Below are 23,445 nucleotides of genomic sequence, written 5' to 3'. Positions count from 1 at the left end.
TTAATGTGAGGATCTGGGCGTATTATGTGATACGGCTGTTGGGCCTTAGTGTGGAATGCACTAAGTGAAAACTAAAGCTGTCTTGGACCCAGTCAGGCTAATTTGTATCATGTTTAGCTTAACCCTTGGTAGCTGCGGCTTTGAGCAGCAAGGCTTAATAAAGGAAATTAGTGCAAAGCATTTAACAGCACCAAAGAAATAAAATCACACAACACAAAAGAACGAGGACACAAATTTATAAAAATAGAATATAGTGTTATGAAGTTTTAGAGACCCTGATGAGCATAATCCACTGCATGGTTCCAGAGATATAGATTTTAGATAATATTAAGACTTTGAAAGGCAATCACAAACATGCAACAAAAAGTTGATAAACTTTTGAAAAGTTTGAAAGGGTGAGATTGGCTACTCTGGTCTGGCTTGGGCAACCAAATCTGACAGTATGAGGTTCTAGGGAGCAGAGAGGATACTTTAGACAGTTACCTGGCCACCAGGATATTTTTAGGTTGAGTTTCAAACTTTACAGGACAACCTTCATACATTTTAATGGGTGGTAGTGATGCTGAGAACACAAGATGAAAAGATGATCAACAATGTTCCAGTTGAGGTGCAGTAGATGGCTTTGCTTTTGTGGGGAGTTCTCGGTCCATGTGTGATGTGGGGCGACTTTGGCCAGAGATGTTGGGGTACCACAAAGTTCTCTTTGATGCAGAAGCTGGCCAGCCAATGCTGGGCAACTAGACTAACACTGCAGTTAGGGCAACATCCTTTGGTGGGGCTAGTGTCCATCCTGGGTGACAAATCCAGACTCTGACAGCATTACCTTGTTCAACAGGCCATTGAGGATCGGTCACTTCAGACTCCCAGCGGTAGGCAGTAGCAAAATTTCTGCAGTGGCTACCAACTTTCCTGTTTAGACTTCTTTAGCTCTTTTGTCTCTGGAGCTGGTTCCAGGGAATCAACCATCTGATCCTTGGAATCACTGCTTTGATCTGGGGCTGAGAATCAACTTTTCACCAAGCCAGGGGCCACAGACACAGTCCAATGTTCACTAGTCCAAAGTGCAGCAGATGCAGTCTTTCTGACAGTGCAGCCTTTCTTCGTGCAGTTTTAAGGGAAGCTGGACAGGCGTTCTTCAGTGCTTTCTTTAAATCCAACATGATCTGAGGGGCAGGGTGGCATGGGTGTTATCTTTATCCCAGAAAGGTGCCCTGAGGGGACCACAAGATCACTATTCAAAAAGCTAAGTGATCTCCGCCCTTCTGATGACGTGTTTGCTGCAATGTGTGGCATCTGGCTATCCCAGGGAGCATTATTCAACTCAATTTCTCACAACTACTTATCATTTTTATGGTTATATAGCCACACATATGTTTACTATCATTTTCACATCTCCCTGTTTTATGTACCTTTTCTGTTTTGTATTACATTAGAATCAGATACTATTTGAATGTATTGATTTCCACTTTGCCATTGCTTAGCTAAAATCAATTTAAGTTGTTATTTAAATTGTATTTATATAGTGCTTACTATGCATCACAAGGCATTGAAGAACTCTGCAGTGAGTGGCACAATACTCTGAAACCCAAGGTTAGAGGTAGGAAGCTAGTAGATTGGTAACACATGTTTGTTTTATTACTGTGTTGATTAGTTGTGCTAGGTGATGTTAGTGCTTATTGAGATTTCATGTATTTCCTGTATTGTTTAGGAAAAGTTTGGATTCATCCAATTCAGTTGGTAAAGGGGAGATGTGAGTAAATTTAGAACTAGTCTAAGTCACTACTTTGGTGTCCACATATCCTTCTTCTCACACTATTTCCATTACTGTTTCACTGTTACCTGTTGCTCTTTGGCCTCTGATGCATGTGCACACACTGTTGGCCTTAATGGTTTTTGCTCAAATATAAACATAAAAATCAAAGTTGGCCAGAAGTGTGTGCATCCTCACAGGCAGCAATTTAGTAATCCTCTATATTGGGTGTAGTTTGATGCAATTTTGTCCCATAGTGCCCTTCTCCATCTAAATTCAACATGTCAGAACCCGTCTTCTCCTGTCAAATCACATTATGCACTCATCATCAACAGTAAATCAGCCTTCAGTAAATATAGAAGAATCCTCAATTAAGTCCAATAGAATCCAAAATTTGGCATAAATTCTTCTTTATTCTTCTTCATAAATTTAGTCCCAAATTTAGTTCCTGCCAAGCCAACACGTGTTTTGTCTGGGAATTACCCCTCAAATTCTTCGGGGCTTTCTATAACAGCAAACAATATACAATGTACAATCTATAAGCATATATTCATCATTCATATAACTTTTCACCTCCCGTTCTCATGCAGTGTGATACAATAATGTATATACAAAGAGTGGAAACCATATTTCTAAACAACATAAAAATTTATATTTATCCCCTCTGGTGGTTATTCATTACCTATTATTAGATGACCAAAGTGAGTATCTTCTTAGTTCTTAACCGTGTTATCTTTCTATCATGCTCACACCAGTGAATAAACATCCCCCTACTTGGGGAAACGTTTATTTTATTTTATGTCACCTTACTAGTATAGCAAAGGAATCTATACCTGTATCTCTTTAATTCCATTTGGATAGGACATCCTGTAATTAAATTTGTCGTTTCAGTTGTCGCTGCTTATGTCAATCCTAGTTGCGCCAATTGTAATATCTGTGTAATAAAACCAATGCTTGTTCAATATTTTACTCATTAATCCTACATCTGTATAAAAACATTCTCTTAGCGGTGTCCCGTTCCGCTTACCTGACAATGTAATTAGCAGTAACGAATTCTTGCTCTCTGGGATGCCCCAATCTAATTCCAACACGAGGCATATCCTGCAAGGAAATTATTGGTTGTTACTATGACCTGAGTTAACCCCCTGTAATTATCTTATACTAACCAAAGTGTGCATCTAACCCCATTACGTACCTGCATTCACCTAGTTGGCTCCCGTGTAGTTCACCGAGTATGCCGAAAGCGTCCACACAGAGCCGCTCAGCGAGTACGCCGAAAGCGTCCAAATAGAGTCCGTTCTCTATTTCCCTCCTTATATACCTGCCTTTTCTAGACAAAGAGAGAGGACTGGTATATTCCCCCATTGCCTAGTAGTTAAAGTGTATTTCTGTGCTATTCTATGTAAGAATCCTCCTGTATATAAACATCAAATGCAATTGCGGTCTAAATCTCACTATGTAATTATCCTAGGTACATTGCTATAACCGCTCCTTTTTGCTGATTACCATTAAAAGTTGTAATAAGAATTCTCTTGTATGTGCACACTAAAAGCAGTTATGATATGTAGCTCACAATATGAATTTCTTGGTGTACAGCAATAGCTCTTCTTTATGCTTATTATTTCATAAACAGAAGTTTGTCATACAATTTCTCAACTATCCTAATCTTACTTATTACTCACGTCCCGTTCACTTTGAAATTCACATTAAAATGTCGCCACTCACATCATACTTTATCTCCTCTCTAACTGCCTACATATCTACCACCAAATATAAATAATTTAAAGAATTTACTATATTGTAAGAGCTTCAATCGAATTTCAATCATCATATTTCCCTACATCTCTTTAACAAATGTAAAGGATTCATTGTTTTGTTTTATTATGTTAAGGTAATTACAATTAAAGTCATATCTTTATATTTGCTTTTTATCTCTCCCCTAAGAAATACTCTAGTCCATAGTCCTAATTTAGTCCACATTCTTTCTGCTCTTAGACACATTATCCATATAGATTCCTTCCTGCTTAATGCTAACTCTCTATTACCTCCTCGGGGACTCTTCTCTATATGTTCAAATCCAAAAAATGTAAAATCCTTATGAAAATCCCGTGCTGTACATGACCTCATGTGTAAAACAATGGGATAGCGTTCATCATCCTGTCCAATAGCCCTCCAATATTCCAAAATGCTCACTCTCTGGGGGCGAATAGTACTCCCTACATATATTTTTTCACATTTGCAGACTAACAGATACACTACAAATGTTGTATTACAGTTCATATGTGTTGGAATGGTATATCCTTTCTATCCAAAACCTTGAAAGTCTTTCTTAGCTTGCCATGCCCATCTACAAATCCCACAACTTCCACATTTGAAGAAGCCTTTTTTGTGAGTATTTAGCCAATTGGAGTTCAATTTGCGGTTCAAATAGCTGGGACAGAGAATATTACTAAGACCCTCATTACAACCCTGGCGGTCGGTGTTAAAGCGGCGGGAATATCGCCAATAGGCCGGCGGTAAAAAAAATGAGATCACGACCATGGCGGTAACCGCCAACATAGACAGCCACATTAACACTCCGACCGCCACAGCGGTAGAAACAAACATTGCATCGGTAACCGGTAATAGCCAGGCGGAAGACAAGGTTCCGCCCACTGTATTACAAGAGGCCTATCCGCCACCTTTTCCGAGGCGGTACCGTCGCCATCAAAAGCACGGCGGAAACAGTCTGTGGAACGGAAACCACTCACCTTTCAATACCCAACGAGGAACCAGGACGCCATGGAGCCCGAGTTACAGGTCCTGCCCATGCTGGTTTACGTCCTCTTGTATCAAGAGCAGCAAAGACGCCGGCGACGACCACGGTGAGTACTGCACCTAGCACACAGGGGAGGGGAGGAGGGAAAAGAGAGTGACACACACACGCAACACGCAACACCCCCACCCTCACCCACAACACCATACACACAAATACAGGCAGCAACATTACATATACACCCCGTCACCCCCTGGAAGAACGCAAGGACAAATTGAAATGATTGTAACAAGTGTAATCATTTAAATATAAGATAGGCCAATTTACAGTATCAGTATATACAAATATGTACACCAACTTCACATGCCCAGATAATAATGAAATCATAGTCCGTGGACCAGTGGTCCCAAAATGTATGGGCGAAGCCCACACATGATACCTGACTCGAAACGGAGAGAACACTGCTTTGGCATCAGATCGAAAATAAACAGGCACCTCAGGGGGAAGGGGAGGGGGCACCTCAGCCAGATGAATGGACGACGCCACTGCTCCACGAGGGGGCTCCATGCCCACTGCATTAACCTAGGGAGTGCAAAGTCACAGTCTCTCAAGTCTCTCCAGTGGGTGGTTTGCCCACTGCATTATCCTGGGGAGTGCAAAGCCACAGTCTCTCAAGTGGATGCTTTTCTCCACTGGTTTTGGAGGGGGCTTTGTGCCCAGAGTACTTCATCCTGCCAAGGACTGTGGGAGTGGATGTGATTCTCCACTGGTTCCGGAGGGGGCTTTGTGCCCAGAGTGCTTCATCCTGCCAAGGACTGGGGTAGTGGATGCTTTTCTCCACTGGTTCTGGAGGGGGCTTTGTGCCCAGAGTGCTTCATCCTGCCAAGGACTGGGGTAGTGGATACTTTTCTCCACTGGTTCTGGAGGGGGCTTTGTGCCCAGAGTGCTTCATCCTGCCAAGGACTGGGGTAGTGGATGTGATTCTCCACTGGTTCCGGAGGAGGCTTTGTGCCGAGAGTGCTTCACATGCAGTGTGGCAGGTCCCATTCGCTCACCTGGGTGTGTGTGCCACGAGATTGCCTGGGAACAGGTAGCATGATACTCCATGGAGGCAGATACACACTCCACCCTGCTGCGACTTCGCCTGCCACCTGCAGGTACAAACAGTGCTGGGTGTCATGCAGCATGTACGCTGTCCAGGGTCCAGGACGTCTCCTGCAGCCTCGACGGCTGCCCACTGGGGATGATAGCCATGTCAGCAGTGGTGGCACTGTCTGAGCACGTCGCGGGGCTGGTGGCGGTGGTTGCGCCTGTGTCTGTGGCGGAGATGCTGGCGGTGGTGAATGTGTCAGCACCTGTGGAGGGACACAGCCGGACGTGTTCTGCAGCCTCGGACGGTCGCCCACTGGGGATGATGCTGGGGACTGTTGCTAAGGCAGCAGACGTGCAGGTGGCGGTGCATGTGGCGGTGCAGGTGGCGGTGTCCACCGCCGTACAGGTTGCTGTTCTGGTTGCCAGAAGGGGTGATTCTGGTCCCTCAGCCGGAGGCTCCGTGCCCTGTCCTGACTTCCCCTTCGCCTTGTGTTCCTTCCCCACCTTTGATGTTGCTGCTGGTCCCTTGGCACTGTCCCCTTTTGGCTTGGAGGAGCCCTTGCTTGGTGGTTGGTGTGGCTTCTCCCTCCAGCATGTGGGCACCTGCTTTATCTTGACAGGTGGCTGAATGGACTGATCCTTGGCCTCGCTAGGTGAGACACTGGCAGCCCTGATGAGAGCCAGCTGCGATGTGACCGGACGTGCTGAGACCACAGTGCTGGAGGAGTTGGTGGCTGAGGTACTGGGCTGGGACCTGGACAGCCTGGCCCTAGGGGAAGGATGGGGGAGGTGTAGGGAAGAGGTCAATGTTAACCAGGAAGAGTTTCTTAGGCACACTGGGAGGGGAAGATGGAGGGGGTTTGGGAGTGGAGGAAGAGGTAGTGGTTGCAGATGTATGTCTGCTGAATTTGGGTGAAGGTGCATGGGCCGGAGGCTGTTGTGAGGTGGATGGCTGATGGGTGGGTGTGTGCCTGAGTTTGTGTACTTTGGGTGGAGGGCTTACAGACACACTGGGAGAGGACCCAGGGGATGTGTGAATGGTAGTGGGGGTGGTGATTGCACATGAGCGGTGTGTGGTGATGGGCGTGCTGGTGATGGAGGTAGTGGATGAAGATGTAGTGCATGCAGGTGTGAGTGGAGACGAGACAGAGAGGGAGGAGGAGGACGTGGAGGAGGGGGACACAATGGAGGCAGTGGATGTTGGTGTGTCTGCATGGGGATGGTGCTTTTGTGAGTGCTTGTGGGATGTGTGGTGCTTATGTCTGCCATGTCCACTCTTGTGTGTTGATGAGTGTGCATGCTGGTCTGATGGTATGCTTGGGATAGGCTGAGGTACAGGGGATTGGGTCTGGGTAGAGGAAGTTGGAGGGGGGAGGCTGGACACAGGGACACAGGGCTGAGGCCAGATCCTGAAATGCTCTATGTTGGGCCGCCACGCCAGAATGAATGCCCTCCAGGTATGCATTTGTTTGCTGCAAATGCCTCTCAACACCCTGGATGGCATTCAAAATGGTTGATTCCCCAACAGTGAGGGATCTCAGGAAGTCAATAGCCTCCTCACTGAGGGCAGCATGGCTGACTGGGGCAGGGCATGAGGTGCCTGGGGCGAAGGAGATGCCCACCATCCTGGGTGAGCGGGCACGGGAAACTCGATGAGGGGCTGCTGGGAGGGCGGTGCTGGTAGGCGTGGCAGGAGTGGCGGCTTTACCTGTTGTTGCGGTGGGCACAGAGGTGCCCGCCACTGCAAGGGAGCTCCCATCAGAAGAGGAGACGCTGTCGCTGGTGTCCCCTCCTGTCCCCGTCTTGGAGCTCCCCTCGCCCTCTGTCCCATTGGTGCCTTCTGACTCCTTTACTTCACCCTCCAGGGCCATGTGGGTTGCAGCTCCCTCCTGCTCCGGTGCCAATGCTCCTCCGCCAGATGATGCTAATGCACATAAGGACAGGGTGACAAAACAAAAAGGGGGGGAAATACAGAGGAGACACATGGTCAATGCCTGCAACACCACTACCGTTGGCGCGCACAACACACAGGGAGCAGCCCTATGCACTATCAGTGCAGGGGAAAAGCACATGCCCAAGGGGGACTCTGTCAAAACCCATTTCATACACAGCTGGAACCCATGGGAACCTGACTAGGTGTAGAGGACAAATACCACCTTTGTGATTGGAGTGAACCTGCAAATCAATGGATCTACCTTTGCACGTCTGCCCTGGACTAGGGGAACCCACAGCCCACCTCCCCCACCCAGACTCCTTGTCAAGCATGCAGAGTCAGCTGAATGAGAGTGTACTCACCCCCTTGTGGCTGCTGTGATGCCCTCAAGCGTATCCAGGATATGCCACCGCCAGGATCCGGTACATCAGGGGGGGTCATGGTGCGACGGGTACCCCTTCCACGTTGGGAGGCCATCCCCAGCTGGGCCTCTACCATCTTCTTGCTCCAGCGGTGCAGGTCCTCCCATCTTTTCCGGCAGTGGGTGCTCTGTCTATGGTAGACCCCCAGGATCCGCACTCCCTTGGCGATGGCACGCCAAATACCCTTCTTCTGGTGGGCACTGACCTAGAGGAATAGTGAAGTAAAAAAGGATGTTACTCTCCCATACAGTTCTTCTCACACATTGGCCACAAACCTCCCACCCTGTCCAAGAAAAACATACACTCACCATCCTCACATGCTGGCCTGTCCCCCCCATCTCTTCCATCCACGACACTCCATACAATCATGTTCCATCCACCATGCACACGGTTCACTCACCTGTTTGTCTGGAGGACCGTAGAGTAGCGTGTACTGGGGGAAGACCCCATCCACCAGTTTCTCCAACTCCTGCGCAGTGAAGGCAGGGGCCCTTTACCCAGACACTGTAGCCATTGTCGCTTCCAGACTCAGGTCACAGCAGCACTTGCAGTGTAGGTCCTCTCCTGTTGAAGGTGAGGTATCAAGTGAGGGAACAGATAGAAAATGGTGATCACGTCCACTGCGGTGCGTACCGTCACCTCCGGCGTGCATCGTCATTGGCTCCTGGAACCCATAGGGCCCAATGAAAACCAATGCTGAATTGCGCAGCAGTCTTTGACCGCCTACCGCGACACTTCACAACGCCAGCGCAGTTACTTCATTTACTCTTGTCCCTCCTTACACGTCAGGCAGCCGCCATTTCAGGGGGCCACATGGCAGGCCAACTAACTGCGTCACACCCATTTAGGGCAGGAATACGGACAGACAAAGGCACATACAGATAATTTCACGATTGTGCTAAACTGCCTTGTGAAACCTTTTTTTTTTTTTTAAATCTGTTTATTAAGCTTAATACAAAACAGGGTACAAGAATAGCAGTACAGTACATAAGGCTTGGTGAGAGAATGCCCAGCTTCCCACTCCATATGCTTTTCTTAACGTTTGTACATTACGCTGTACAACATAGCTGTATTTTAGTGTACTGGCTTTCAATTAACATTATATAACAAATAACACTTGACATAAAGGTTATTATTCTTAAATATGTATGTTAGCGTCAAATATAATATTGAGAGCGTATGACTATGTAGGCATTAAGGGCTTCATTACTATGTATGCGCTGTGGTGTAGGGAGCTGACAGTTGCAGGGGGCGTCTGGCGGGAAAATAAGTTATGGGTTAGGCATGGCGTTACAGCAGGATGAGACTGTTTTCAGCAAACTTGATTATTATGGTTAATTTTAGTAATGGCGTGTCCCAGGAGTATTAAAGGGATTTTCTCATGGTGGATATTTGTCATCGCTGGATTTAATTCTGACTACAAAAAGGTCCCAGCTTTCAGTCCCGCCTTGTGCCTGACCTCTATTTTGTAATTGGCTTAGTGTTTGAGATTCCGCCAGTGCGTAATCGTGCAGGTCTCGCAGCCAGAGGGAATGAGAAGGGGCATTTGGGGCCTTCCAATGTGTAGCTATCAGGCGTTTATATGTCACAAACGCCAGATCCACAAACTTGTGGATATGTTTATCTCCTTTTGTGCGGTGGCGTATGTTAAGCAAACAAGATACTGGAGTAGGGGTTAATAGCAGGTCTACCACGTCTGCGGTTGTAGCAACAACGCGGTTCCAGCTAGTGTTAATTGCATGGCATTCCCAGACCAGATGGTAGAAAGTTGCTGCGGGGATAGCGCATCTCGGACATATGGAATTAGCGCCTGGGTATATTTTATGAATACGAGCTGGGGAGAGATATGCTTGATGCACATAATTGAATTGCGTGTATCTTAATCTGGAGTTGCGAGATACAAACTTAATCGAACTAAGGGCTGTGTCCCAGGATTTTTGTGCAATTGGTGCAGGAAGGACGGTGTCCCAGCGGTGCTTGACCTGGGTAAGGGCCTTGCAGCTACCTGCTAGAAGTATTTGATATAGTTTGGTAACAGCGCGTTTTGCCTCACCCATAGAGAGTATTGTAGTAAGCAGGGGAGATTCTTTTGGTTCGTTGTGACCGCAGCCCCATATGTGACGTAGAAGATTAGTTATGGCATTGTATGTCAGAAAGGCACCCGGTTTCATTACCTCCGTAGCAACCAAGTCTGTAAACCTGATTGCACTGGAGTCATAGTAAAAATCTCCCACATTCAGGGTATTAACCGCTCGTACGTCATGATGAGAGGTTAGGGCCTGGATACCTGGTAGCTGTGGCAGTGGGAGCAGGGGAGAATAGGGGAGGGGCTTCCCTTTGCCCTGTACGTATCTCTTCCAGCAGTGTCTGGCCGAGTCCAGTAAGGGAGTATTATGTTGTAGATGAGAGGGGCCCGTTAGTAAACATGTTAATGTCGGTGTTGGGGTTGTGTAAGCCCTAATAGCTGTGGACTCTGTATTGGATGGTTCATTGAGCCATTTAGTGACCCACTGAAGTTGGGCTGCTGCATAATACAGCTCAAGGTTCGGCATGCCCAGGCCCCCCTCTTCTTGTGGATAGTGTGTGGTAGTTAGAGCTACTCTGCGTCTGTCTCTGCCCCAGAGCAAGTCAGTTAACAGGGAATGCGCTTTGTGGAAAAACGAACGCGGCAAGATCACCGGAAGTGCGGAGAAATAATATAAAAATCTCGGTAATATTAGCATCTTGACTATTGCTGTCCGGCCCATTGGCGATAGAGGTAAGGAACTCCAAAATATCAAGGAGCCTCGGGTGGAGCGAAGCAGCCTGTCTATGTTACCTTCCCTTAGATCTGACATAGAGTGATATACTTGAACACCCAGATATTTGAAGGTCTGGTGTGTCCATGGTAGTTGATGCATGGGGAGAGACGCTCGCTGTACAGAGGGCAAACAAGTAAGAGGGAAGATACAGGATTTAGACCAATTCACATGTAAGCCAGAGACAAGAGCAAACATATTCAGTATGCGCATTATCCCGGGAAGGGAGATAAAATGATTGCGCAAGTATATCAGGGCATCATCTGCGTACAGTGATATTATGTGATATGTGTCAAACTCCCGTATGCCCCATCTTTGTGCGCATCCCCTGAGCTTAATTGCGAGTGGTTCCATAGCTATTGCGAAAAGCAATGGAGAAAGCGGGCAGCCCTGCCTGGTTCCTCTATTTACAGGGAAGGCTTCCGACACTACCTGGCCGGTTTTAACTCGGGCTATTGGTTTAGAATATAGTGTAGCAATCCAGTTGATAAAGCCACTCTGGAAGCCGAACGCCTTGAGGGTGCGGAATAAATATTCCCAACCTAGTGTGTCGAACGCCTTCTCTATATCTAGTGACACGGTCACACTATTTGGGTCAGTGGTATTTTGCATGATACGGATTAGGCGCCTTATGTTAAGAAAGGTGTTTCTACCCGGGATAAACCCCGACTGGTCAGGGTGTATTAAGTGCGGCAAATGGGGGAGCAATCTATTTGCTAGGATTTTCCCTAGGAGTTTGCAATCCGAGTTCAAAAGAGAGAGTGGTCTGTATGATCTAACATCCAGTGGATCTCGTCCCGGTTTTGGTAGGACCACTATTAATGCTTCCCTCATAGAGTCTGGTAATTGTTTTCTATTTCGTGCTTCATTAAACACCTCTAGTAAGGGTTGCAGTAGATGAGTGCTTTGTGAGTTATAGTATTCTAGTGGTAGACCATCTGTGCCAGGGGTCTTGCCGCGCGCCATCTGGGAGAGGGCCAAGCGAAGCTCCTCAATAGTAATGGGGCCGTCTAGCATGTCAGCATTATTGACAATATTTGAATTTTGAGGGATCTGAGCTAGAAATTCAGCCAGTTGTTGTTCTGCAGGGGGGATAGAGGATTGGTATAACGAGTGATAATACGTGTAAAAGGCCTTGTTAATATCAGCTTGAGTGTTAACCACTATTCCTGTTTGTAATTTGATAGCCCCTATCGGCAACGATTGCGGAGATTGACGCACCAGCCACGCCAGCAGTTTGCCCGATCTGTCCCCCTCGGCGTGTTGTCTCGTTTTGAAGTGTCTGTAGTCATGCTTGCTAAGACTGTCATCCGTTTCTCTGTATTTTGCTTTCAGTGAGATTAGTGTTTCTAGTGGGGTATTATTTGTTGAGACTTCGATCTCCGCCCTATGTATTTCGGATTCTAATTTTAATAACTCTGTGGTCAGCATTTTCTTAATGGCCACAGATGCTGCCAGGCAATGCCCTCTAATTACTACTTTATGGGCATCCCACTCAGTTGCTCGGGTTGATGTTGTGTTTCTATTTAGAGAGAAATAGGACGACAGACATGTGGCCAATTCAGTATTAAAAGGGGGGTCAGTCAGGGCGTCTGGCTGCATGCGCCATGTTGGAATACGGGCATGTATGTAGCCCCAGAGCAATGTTGAGTAGTGTGGGTTGTGGTCTGATAGAGTACGGGCTAGGTAGCCAGATGTAGCTACCTTTGGGATTATGTTAGGTGTAGCGAAGAACATATCTAACCTGGTGTGAAGTTTGTGCACTGGTGAATAGAAAGAGTACTCACGTAGTGTGGGATGAAAAGTTCTCCAGATTTCACTTAGCCTATTATTAGATGCCCAATCTGCCAGGTCAAGCGATGCTCGTTTAGCCGGGGCGTGAGTTAATGGAGGGGTAGAACGGTCTTTCAAGATATCTAGAACGCAGTTAAAGTCCCCGCCCCATATGGCATCTGTTGCGGGGTCGCTGAGCATGCTGCTACCAGGTGCCTTGAGGAAGTCTTGTTGATTTGTATTAGGAGTGTATAATGTTATCAGGGCTAGGGGGACTCCATCTAAAGTACCCTCCAGTACCACGTACCGCCCGTTTGGGTCACATTGCGTGCGGGACATAGTGTATGGAACCCCGGGGGCAATCCAGATTATCGCTCCTCTAGCATATGTTGAGAAGGTGGTCCCGTATAATTGGCCTTTCCATTTCGTTTTGGTATATGCCAGCGAGGACTCAACTAGATGGGTTTCTTGCAGCATCGCTATGTGTATCTGGTGCCTCCTGAGGTATGTATAAATCCGTTGCCTTTTGCTTGCGGATGCCATGCCCTTTACATTCCATGTGAGAATTTTATAGTGTGTGGTATAGCGCTGATTTTGGGATGCCATGGAATTTAAGTGAGTCAATATGGGGGGATACCGCCTGTGGCTGCGTAAACCTGAATTTCTTTGTCCTTAGAAACGCATACTTGTCGATTAGCCTCCTAGTCACTGGAGTGTGTGGCCTGCCTCTTAGGTGTATATTGTGTTGTGACGCTCTGTAAATAGTACATGTCAATACATATAACAATAAAACATTACATTCAACTACAACTATAAAATCTACTATACTTAGCAGCAGTTGCAATAATAACAGGAAGGAAACAAAACTTGTCGAATTAGGGTAACGGTCCATATGGAGCGGGGGGTTATCCAAGACTGCAGGTGGATGAGTGTCTTAGACCCGGCCCATTTTGCGCATGTTGGTATCCTTGCCGAGCAGGAGCGGCAGCAAGCCGACCACACGAGTTAGGGAAAGTAATTTTGTGATGACAAACTACGGAAGTATCTAGACAGGAGTAGCGGATGAGGCGATCACCTATCTACAGGGGAAAAGATTTAACAAATGTCATCTGCTGTACGTGGAGTAAGGCTGGGGCCGCGGGCAGACTCCGCCGAGTCGGAGTTTAACTCTGGGTCAGGATCTGTTTCTGATTGTCCAGATAAGGATGTCGGTGATGCGTTGGCAAATCGCAATGTAGACTGTAGCAATAGCGATCGTTCAACTCGCGATTGTTCAGGAGTAGGTTTGTTATCATGTTTACTGCGAGGTCTGCGTTTATCCCTTGGAGGTAGGCTTTTATCATTGGGTGATAGTGGGTCAGCTAGACCTTTTGCGTGAAGCCATGTCCATGCGTCTTCAGGCGTAGAGAAGAATAGAGTGCGGGTATTGTCTTGTATGCAAAGTTTAGCGGGGAACAATAAGGAGTACTTGATATTGTGCTCTCTCAAACGCTCCTTGACCCGGTAGAATGAGTTTAGTTTTTTTTGTACCTCTACTGTAAAATCCGGGTAGGCGGTTATTTGCGTGTTCTCAAAGTGCATTGGGCCTGCTTTTCGGAATAGTTGCAGTATAAGGTCTCTATCACGGTAGTTCAGTAATTTTGCTATGAGGGGACGTGGATATGCTCCCGGTGGTGGAGGTCTGCCCGGGACCCTGTGGGCGCGCTCTATGGAAAAGAACTTTGGGACATTATTTTTCAATACCGATTCCGTCAGCCATTTTTCGATAAAGAGTTCTGTGCTGGGGCCCTCGACGCGCTCCGGAAATCCCACGAACCGGATGTTATTTCGACGTGATCTGCCTTCTGCTTCCTCGGCTCTGCGTTTAAGTGTCTCAACTTCTGTCTTTATAGCACCCAGCTGTGACTTAACCTCACGCATAGATGGCGTGAGGTGCAACTAGTCTTTTTCCAGCTCAGTGACCCTTTCCACCAGCGCCTGTTGGTCCGTGCGGAGCAAGTTAACATCTTCTGTGATTGAGCCAATCTTCGCCTCCAAGGTTGTTTTGGTCTCGAGTATGGCTTGTAGCACTTTTTCGAATTGTGCTGAGTGCGTTTGCAATGTCCCTTCCATTTTCTGAAGGGCTTGATATGTGTCTGAGGCCCCGGAAGATAGGGGCGGCGTAGCAGAATCCATGGTTCCAGGGGGCGCTCGTGGAGTCTTTGGTTTTCCCATTAGGTGTTTTTTGTGCAATGCTGTTGTTGGTCTTTGGATTTAACGTTGCGTTGCTTGATTTTATCGCATTGGCTAGGTGCTTTAATGCTGGTAGCGTGATTAAAATGGTGCTGAAAGGTTTAGCTGCGCTTCAGCGCTTGAGGATGTCAGGCGGTCCGCTCTTTTCCTACCTCACACTTACTGGTAGGCGCCTCTTGGGTCAGTCACTTCTACAGTTTATTGCTAGTTGTGTTCCTGTTAATGTCTTACATTGTAGTAATATTATCTTTTCTCAGGTCTTCCAACTTGGCTTAACTTTTCTTTGTTTGCCTCTAGTGTGATGGGGTGTTTTGTTCCCTTGTGGCTACAGCCACTGGTGGTTAAATCCTGGGCTAGCCTTTCAATTGTCCTTATTTCTATATGACTGGTAGCCTCCTGGTTATTGCCCTGGTTAAATGATAGCCCACAAGTTTTTTAGAGGAGTACAGGAGAGTTATGTAGTGCCTGTGCAGCCGTCGTATCCACTGCCGGCCGCAGTATCAATGGAGTGAGGCCCCCGAGGCGAAGCAATAGCGCAAACGAGCCGCCACTTACCACCTACGGGGATCCCCGACACTCCGCACGATCGCGGCTCCAACCGCACCTCCTTTTTAGTGCAGTCAGCGCTCGGTCTCCGCCCAGCGCGGTCGCGTGGCGGCAATGGCCGCTCCGAGCGCTCCACAAATCAGCAGCGAGCCGAGCGCCCCAAGCGCCGGAGGCTCTCCGAGAGCATATCACCATATCCTAGGGCCTCCGACAGTGGCAGGATCTGGGGCAGAGAGAGCCGGTAATTCCGCTTTTGCTCACCACGAGCCCTGCTTTCTGCCTCTCGCTCCTCGCCGAGGGCTGAGGGGAGGCTCAGGCCACCAGCTCCTGCGTGGAGGCCGATCGCGGCGGGCCCGCAGCACCCGCGCGTCCGTGACCCCCGGCAGTGCCAGTAATCTGTGAACTAGCCGGCCAAGACCCCCGTCTCCGCTCAATGCGGTCGCGTGGCAGTAATGGCCGCTCCGAGCGCTCCGAGCGCCCCGCAGAACAGAAGCGAGCCCAGCGCCCCAGGCAGCTCACTCGCCGCTCCGCTCGCCGCCGCCCCCGCCACGCTGGTTTCGCGGCTGGGGGGGATGGTTCTCGACCCCACAGCGGGTCAAGGGTCTTTGTAGAGGATTATTATTTTAGGCCGGGTCGGAGCTGCGATTTATGCGTCCGACCCGGTCGCCATCTTGGACACGCCCCCCAACTGCCTTGTGAAACCTATGTGGTGTATGACTCTCTGCTCACCCTTCTCCTCCATAGGGCACGTCCGCTGGGGCAGGTGATGAGATGGCGGCATCCTCCGGTGTACAGACCTCTGGTGGACCTGTCGACAATGGAAGACAGTAACATAATTATCACTTACAGACTTGATCGTGCAACAATCCGGGAACTGTGTGCCCAGTTGGAGGCAGACCTGATGTCAGCTATCCACCATCCCACAGGAATCCCCCCTCTAGTGCAGGTCCTGTCAGTGCTCCATTTCCTGACAAGTGGGTCTTTTAAAAAAACAGTGGCATGGCATCAGGGATGTCACAGCCAATGTTCTCAAACGTGTTGTCCAGAGTGTTATCTGCCCTGCTGAAACACATGCGCAGCTACATCGTTTTCCCTCAGGTGGAGGATCTGCCCACAGTGAAAGGTGACTTTTACGCCCTGGGACATATCCCCAATATCATTGATGCCATTGATGGTACAAATGTAGCATTTGTCCCCCCCCCCGCAGGAATGAACAGGTGTACAGAAACCGTAAAAGGTACCACTCTATGAATGTGCAGATGGTGTGTTTGGCAGACCAGTACATTTCCCATGTGAATTCCAAGTCTCCTGGCTCAGTGCATGACGCTTACATTTTGAGGAATAGCAGCATCCCTTATGTGATGGGGCAACTCCAGAGGCACCATGTGTGGCTAATAGGTGAGCCCAAGGTCCCCACACAGTTTAAATAGGTGTCTAGGTATGGGAGATTCCCTAATGTTTGGAAGATGTCTAACAGTTGTCCCTCGATATCTGCAATTGACTCAGGTTACCCCAACCTGTCATGGCTACTGACCCCAGTGAGAAATCCCAGGACAAGGGCAGAGGAATGCTACAATGAGGCACATGGGCGAACTAGGAGGATAATAGAGCGCATCTTTGGCCTCCTGAAGGCCAGATTCCGGTGCCTCCTTCTGACAGGTGGATCCCTATACTTCTCACCCAAGAAGGTGTGCCAGATAATAGTGGCATGCTGTATGTTGCACAACCTGGCTTTGCGACGCCAGGTGCTTTTTCTGCAGGAGGATGGGCCTGATGCTGGTATTGTAGCAGCTGTGGAGCCTGTGGACAGTGAAGAAGAGGAGGCAGAAGAAGAAGATATAGACAACCGAAACAACATCATCATGCAATACTTTCAGTGAGACACAGGTAAGAGGATGGCACTGCTTCCCACATCTCATACTACTGTAGGACATAGCATAAATCTGCCTTTTTACCTCTGTGTATGGACCCTGACATGTCAATTTGCCTTTCCATTTCACAGATCTGGGTCCCACTTTGTGCCCTCTGCTATGTTTACTGCTACCCAACAACTGTGTAACATTGGTATGTGAACAAGTACATTGACATTCCTGTATTTCTGAGAGGTTGCTATTGCACATTTGTGAAAGTACAGACTAACTCCAGATTGATTTGTGATTCCAGGGTGTTTATTTCTGTGCTAATAAGTGGAGGGGGGTGTGCAATGGGCTGGGGTGATGGTGGAGGAATGTCCATGGTAGAGTTCAGTCTCTTGGTCTCACAGGTACATTGTCCATGGGGGCATAGGAAGGGGAGCAATGGCAGTTTAAGGTGGACAGGGTGACAAAGCGGGACAGAAGGGTGACAATCAGGAGGGTCTTATTTTCTGGCGGGGTCTTGGCAATGTTCTCAGTCTTGTTCCAGGATCTCAGGGACCGTTTGTGGGCTGGTTCTCCTCCTGCAGTGGATGGGGTGCTGGTGGCCTGTTGGTCCTGTGGCGGTGCTTCCTGTCCACTAGCGCCGGCGGAGGTGGAGGACTGTTCATCGTCCAGGCTAGTGTCAGGGGCCCGTTTGTGTGCCACTGTGTCCCTCATGGTGTTGGCCAGGTCTGCCAGCACCCCTGCAATGGTGACCAGGGTGGTGTTAATGGACTTCACGTCCTTCCTGATCCCAAGGTAGTGTTCCTCCTGCAGCCGCTGGGTCTCCTGAAACTTGGCCAGTACCGTTCCCAGGTTCTCCAGGGAATAGTGGTATGCTCCCATGATGTTTGTGAGTGCCTCGTGGAGAGTTGGTTCCCTGGGCCTGTCCTCCCCCTGTCGCACAGGAGTCCTCCCAGCTTCCCTGTTGTCCTGTGCCTCTGTACCCTGAACCGTGTGCCCACTGCCACTGACCCAAGGTCCCAGATTGGCTTGGGTTGGTGGCTTTGCCTGGGGTCCCTGTAGTGCTGGACACACTGCTGATTGACGTGTCCTGGGGACAGTGGCATGGGCCCGCTGGGTGGGTGCTGTGGTGGTGTTTCCTGAGGTGGGAGGGTCTGTGGTGGCTTGTGACAGTGGCAGGGGAACCGACTGTCCAGAGGTCCCTGATGGGTCAGGCTGGTCATCTTGATCCAGGCGTGCAGAGCTGCTGTAATCACTGTGGGCCTCTTCTGTGTGGGGACTGGATATGTCTGGCACCTCCTGTCCGGTGACGCTGGGTATGGGTTCTGTTGGGGTGTAAATGCATAGTTTTAGTATCTGTGTGTGCCATCTTGTGCATTGGGTGAGTTACCCTCTACTCCTGTGCTTGCATTATTGTCTTTGCCCTTGTGTGATTGTTGTTTTGGGGTCTTGGTGGGTATCTGTACTGGACATGTTTTGGTGATGGGGGTCCATGCATAGGTGTTGCATGCAGGGCCTTGGTATTGGGATGTCTGGGTTGTGATAGTGGGGCATATGTGAGGTGTTGGAGTGATCGGGGTGAGGGTGGGGGGTATGTGATGGCATGCAGGTGGGGGTAGGAGATATAACAATAAAGGTATGACTTACCAGAGTCCAGTCCTCCTGCTACTCCTGCGAGGCCCTCAGGATGCAGTATTGCCAAGACTTGCTCCTCCCATGTTGCTAGTTGCGGGGGAGGAGGTGGGGGTCCACCGCCAGTCCTCTGTACAATCTTGTGTCTAGATACCACCTAACGCACCTTCCCCTGTAGGTCATTCCACCTCTTCCTGATGTCATCCCATGTTCGTGGATGTTGTCCCACTGCGTTGACCCTGTCGACGATTCTCCGCCATAGCTCCATCTTCCTAGCAATGGAGGTGTGCTGCACCTGTGATCCGAATAGCTGTGTCTCTACCCGGATGATTTCCTCTACCATGACCCTGAGCTCCTCCTCAGAAAACCTTGGGTGTGTTAGAGGTGCCATAATGTGGTGTGGATGATGTGTGAGGTGCTGTTTGTTGTGGTTTGTGATTTGTTGTGTTGGGGTGTGTTGTTTGAGGTGCGTGGATGTTGTATGAGTGATGGTGTTGTGTGCCTGTGGATGCTGGTGTTGTGTTTGCTATTCTCTCTCTCTCAGCTTTTTAAAAAAAAATTGTTGTAAGGGTTTGTGGGTAATGTGGGTGTGTGTTTTATAGTGTTGTGAGTGTGTGGGTGTGGTGTGTGTATGTGTATCAGGTGTGTGTATTTCGAATTGTCCAAAGTAGTTGTGTTTTGTAAATATGTGTGTATTTTGAGCGTGGGGGTGTGTACCGCCAATGGACTATCGTGGTTGAAAGACCGCCGTGTTGATTCGTGGGTCGTGATAGTGTGGGCGTATTCTTGTTGGCCTGACGGTGTAGGTTTTGGTATCACCAGTTTATCACTGACCTTTGGTGTGGCGGACTTGTGTGGGTGTCTGTATTGTAGCGGATTCCGAGATGTGGGTCGTAATACCTGTAGCGGACTTCCGCCGCCGCCACGGTATGTTGGCGGCCTTCAGCAGGGCGGTAGGCAGGATTTACCGCCAGGGTTGTAATGAGGGCCTAAGTGTTGTTCCTCTCCTATATGACACCTCTGGTTTATTCTTAATATACTTTCTTAAGATCTGATCGTGTGATAAAATATCCCAATGTTTATCATACTTTTTAATAATAGAACAGAATTGTTAGTGTAGTCTTATACTTGGCATAGGAAAAAATGAAAACTTTCTAAAAGTCTTGTTTACAAAACAGTATTATAAAATTTGACTTCACCAATAAGTTGGATTATAAATTACTACCAAATGAATCATTGAATCATTTTCATAGCTGCTCTCAAATCAAAAATAAGAATTATAAGGTGTTATAATGAAACCCAATGTTGTTCTAAGCCTTGCTGCAGGGAAAAATGACTTGGAATGTTTTCACTGCAAGGATATGTAAAACATTAAGGAGCATATTTATACTCCGTTTGCGCCGAATGTGCGTCAAAAATTTTGACGCACTTTCAGCGCAAACGTTGCCCCATATTTAAACCCTGACGCCCGATCCGGCGCACCAGGAAAATGGCGCTATGTGCGCCAGTTTTTGGAAGCGGCACCCCGCCCTGCGTTAATGACATGCAGGGTAGGCATTCCCGTCCAAAAACAGACGCACATAGCGGTGCGTGGTATTTATGCTCCAGGGCAAAAATCACTCCCGCGCGGCAGGCGGCGCAAAAAAATGGCGCAAAGCACGAATAGCATGAAATTTTAACGCCTGGGTCAGGGCAGGCGTTAAAATGGGGCAAACACACCTGTACTTAATCAGAACACACAGAACAAACAACAGAGCAGCAGAGCAGCAGAGCAGCAACAGGGAGACATGGAGGTGCTTTTTCTTCAACGTGCACGTAGACGCAGAGCCCTGCAGCAACAACAGCAGCCACAACAACAACAGCAGGGACCCCAAAGACAGCGCAGAAGGCAGGAGAGGATATTCCGCCCACGAACAACCCTGCATGGCCTCAGGGAACGAGACATCATCCAGAGGTACCGGTTGAACTGGCAGGCCATTCAGCAGCTGCTGACAAATATTGAACAGCAATTGGCCCCCACTTTAGTGACTCCACGCACTATCCCAACCGAAACAAAGCTGCTTGCCGTACTTCACCTGCTGGCAAGTGGCTCGTTTCAGACAACTGGTGCCCTGGTTGGTGGAATCTCACAACCATCTTTCTCCGCATTCCTGCCTAAAGTACATGATGCCATCATTGGACTGACACCCCGCCACATCTGCTTCCCTAACAAAGTGCAGAAGCAGCAGGAAACAAAACAGGGGTTCTACGCCATCAGTGGCTTTCCGCACGTCCTTGGTGCAATCGACTGCACACACGTACGCCTTGTGCCACCTGCTGCGAGTGAACACCTCTACCGCAACAGGAAGCACACACATTCCATCAAAGTGCAGGCCATAGTCGATCACCAAGGACTGATCAGCAACATTGTGGCTAAATATTCTGGGAGTGTACATGACGCATTCATCTTCCGTCACTGCACCATCAACCAACACTTCCAGGATGGACGGTATGGCAATGGACTACTTGTTGGTAAGGACAAAAATCTACTTATATACTCACTGCACAGAAACCCTCTAGGATAAACAACCCATACACCACAATAGCAACACCTAGACAGGAACACACTGAGGTACTCACATCACTAGCCATGTGTCACAAGTCACCATTGAACCTCTCACACATTTGAATTTACTCCACAGCTTAGTGTGAAGACATTCATGACTGTGGTTGCCTAAATGTCACCTTGCAAATTGGAAGTCTCACAATAACCTGTACACTAATACAATGCATAACTTTTAAGGGATGGGATGGCCTGGCTATGTTCATATGAACGTTTCTAATACCCTTTCATGTTTCAACTCTGCATGGAACTATCATCACACCCCCAGTGAGGACACACGGACACCTGTGTCACAAGTCACAATGCAAGGGAGGGCACACTGTACTTGAGAAACCAATACATCCTTCTGACAAACAGTTAGACAACAAACACTTGCTCAGCCAAGGAAAAAAAACAATGCCAAAGTTTCCACCAACAACCATAGGTTGTCACAATAGTACACAAAATAGTCACAGACAACACAACACAACTACTGCCATCAAAGATACGTACAACAGTGCCTCCTACATCTAATTGATACCATTCTGTGTTTCTCTTTCAGCTGATCAGGGGTATGGCATCCAGCCTTGGCTAATGACACCATATGGGAACCCAAATACTGCTGCTGAGCGGGCATACAATGACGCCCACAAGAGGTCCCGCAGCATTGTGGAGAGGACCTTTGGGATCCTAAAGTCAAGGTTCCGCTGCCTTGACATCACTGGCGGAAGCCTACTATACTCCCCAGAGATGGTATGCAAAATCATACTCACTTGTGCCATAATACACAATATTTGTGTACAAAGGAACATTCCCCTCCTTGAACCGGACCCAGACATGCCTGAGGATGATGATGAGGAGGATGCTGGCCTGCAACAGGAGGGGGAACAACCTAACACCACAGCAGGAGTGCGTAGGCGCCAACAGCTTGTGAATTTTTTTTTTACTTAAGTTATTATAATCACTTGTATTCCACACTTGTAAATAAACACAGATAACAAACACCACATCATGCTTTGGCCTATTCATTTCTGACCACCTTTAGTTTGAAATAGCTGAAGATGAATGTCATCTCATTGATCAAGAATGCCATTAAAATTCATCACACCAAAAATAAACATCACAACTGTATGCACAGAGGGTAGGATGTGACATGTTACATTACCATACACAGAGCCCAACAAGAGTCCAATGTGACAATTACACATGCCGGATCCAAACAACTGAAACAGTCTCTCATCCAGCCCAAAATTGGAGATCATTTGAAAGTCACATCACACGTGTTCAGAGACAGGGTGGGACCATCCATGTGTACGTGAACATGTCATCAATGGCTTCTCTCAAGTGTATGATGTGAGCAATACACAATTGCAACAACATCAGCTGCCACTAACTCAGGAGGAGACCTTGAAGTTACAGTGACAACATACACACAGACAGGTCATACTGGATCCACATTCCCACACACATGTACACATATGTCATACAACCAACCTAATATTTGAAAGTAGACCATCACAGTTGTGTCCCAGTTTGAACCTAGCAGGAAGATTGTAACATGACACTAAACCAGTTTATGCAGAAAGGGACACAGACAAGCAAAACAATCTTCGCATTATCACATCGTGAACGCTGAGAGTCTTGCAAACTTAGGGGGTCATTCTGACCCTGGCGGTAATTACCGCCATGGCGGAGGTCGGCGGTAGCACCGCCAACAGGCTGGCGGTGCACCGATGGGCATTCTGACCGCGGCGGTTCAGCCGCGGCCAGAAACGGGAAGTCGGCGGTGTACCGCTGACTTCCCGCTGCCCTTGAGAATCCGCCATGGCGGCGGAGCGCGCTCCGCCGCCATGGGGATTCTGACACCCCCTACCGCCATCCTGTTCCTGGCGGGTCTCCCGCCAGGAACAGGATGGCGGTAGGGGGTGCCGCGGGGCCCCCGTAAGAGGGCCCCACAAAGAATTTCAGTGTCTGCTTTGCAGACACTGAAATTCGCGACGGGTGCAACTGCACCTGTCGCACCTTCCCACTCCGCCGGCTCCATTCTGAGCCGGCGTCCTCGTGGGAAGGGT

This window comes from Pleurodeles waltl, chromosome 3_2, assembly GCF_031143425.1.
Source record: "Pleurodeles waltl isolate 20211129_DDA chromosome 3_2, aPleWal1.hap1.20221129, whole genome shotgun sequence".
Taxonomy (NCBI): Eukaryota; Metazoa; Chordata; class Amphibia; order Caudata; family Salamandridae; genus Pleurodeles; species Pleurodeles waltl.
This window is presented reverse-complemented; position numbering follows the sequence as displayed.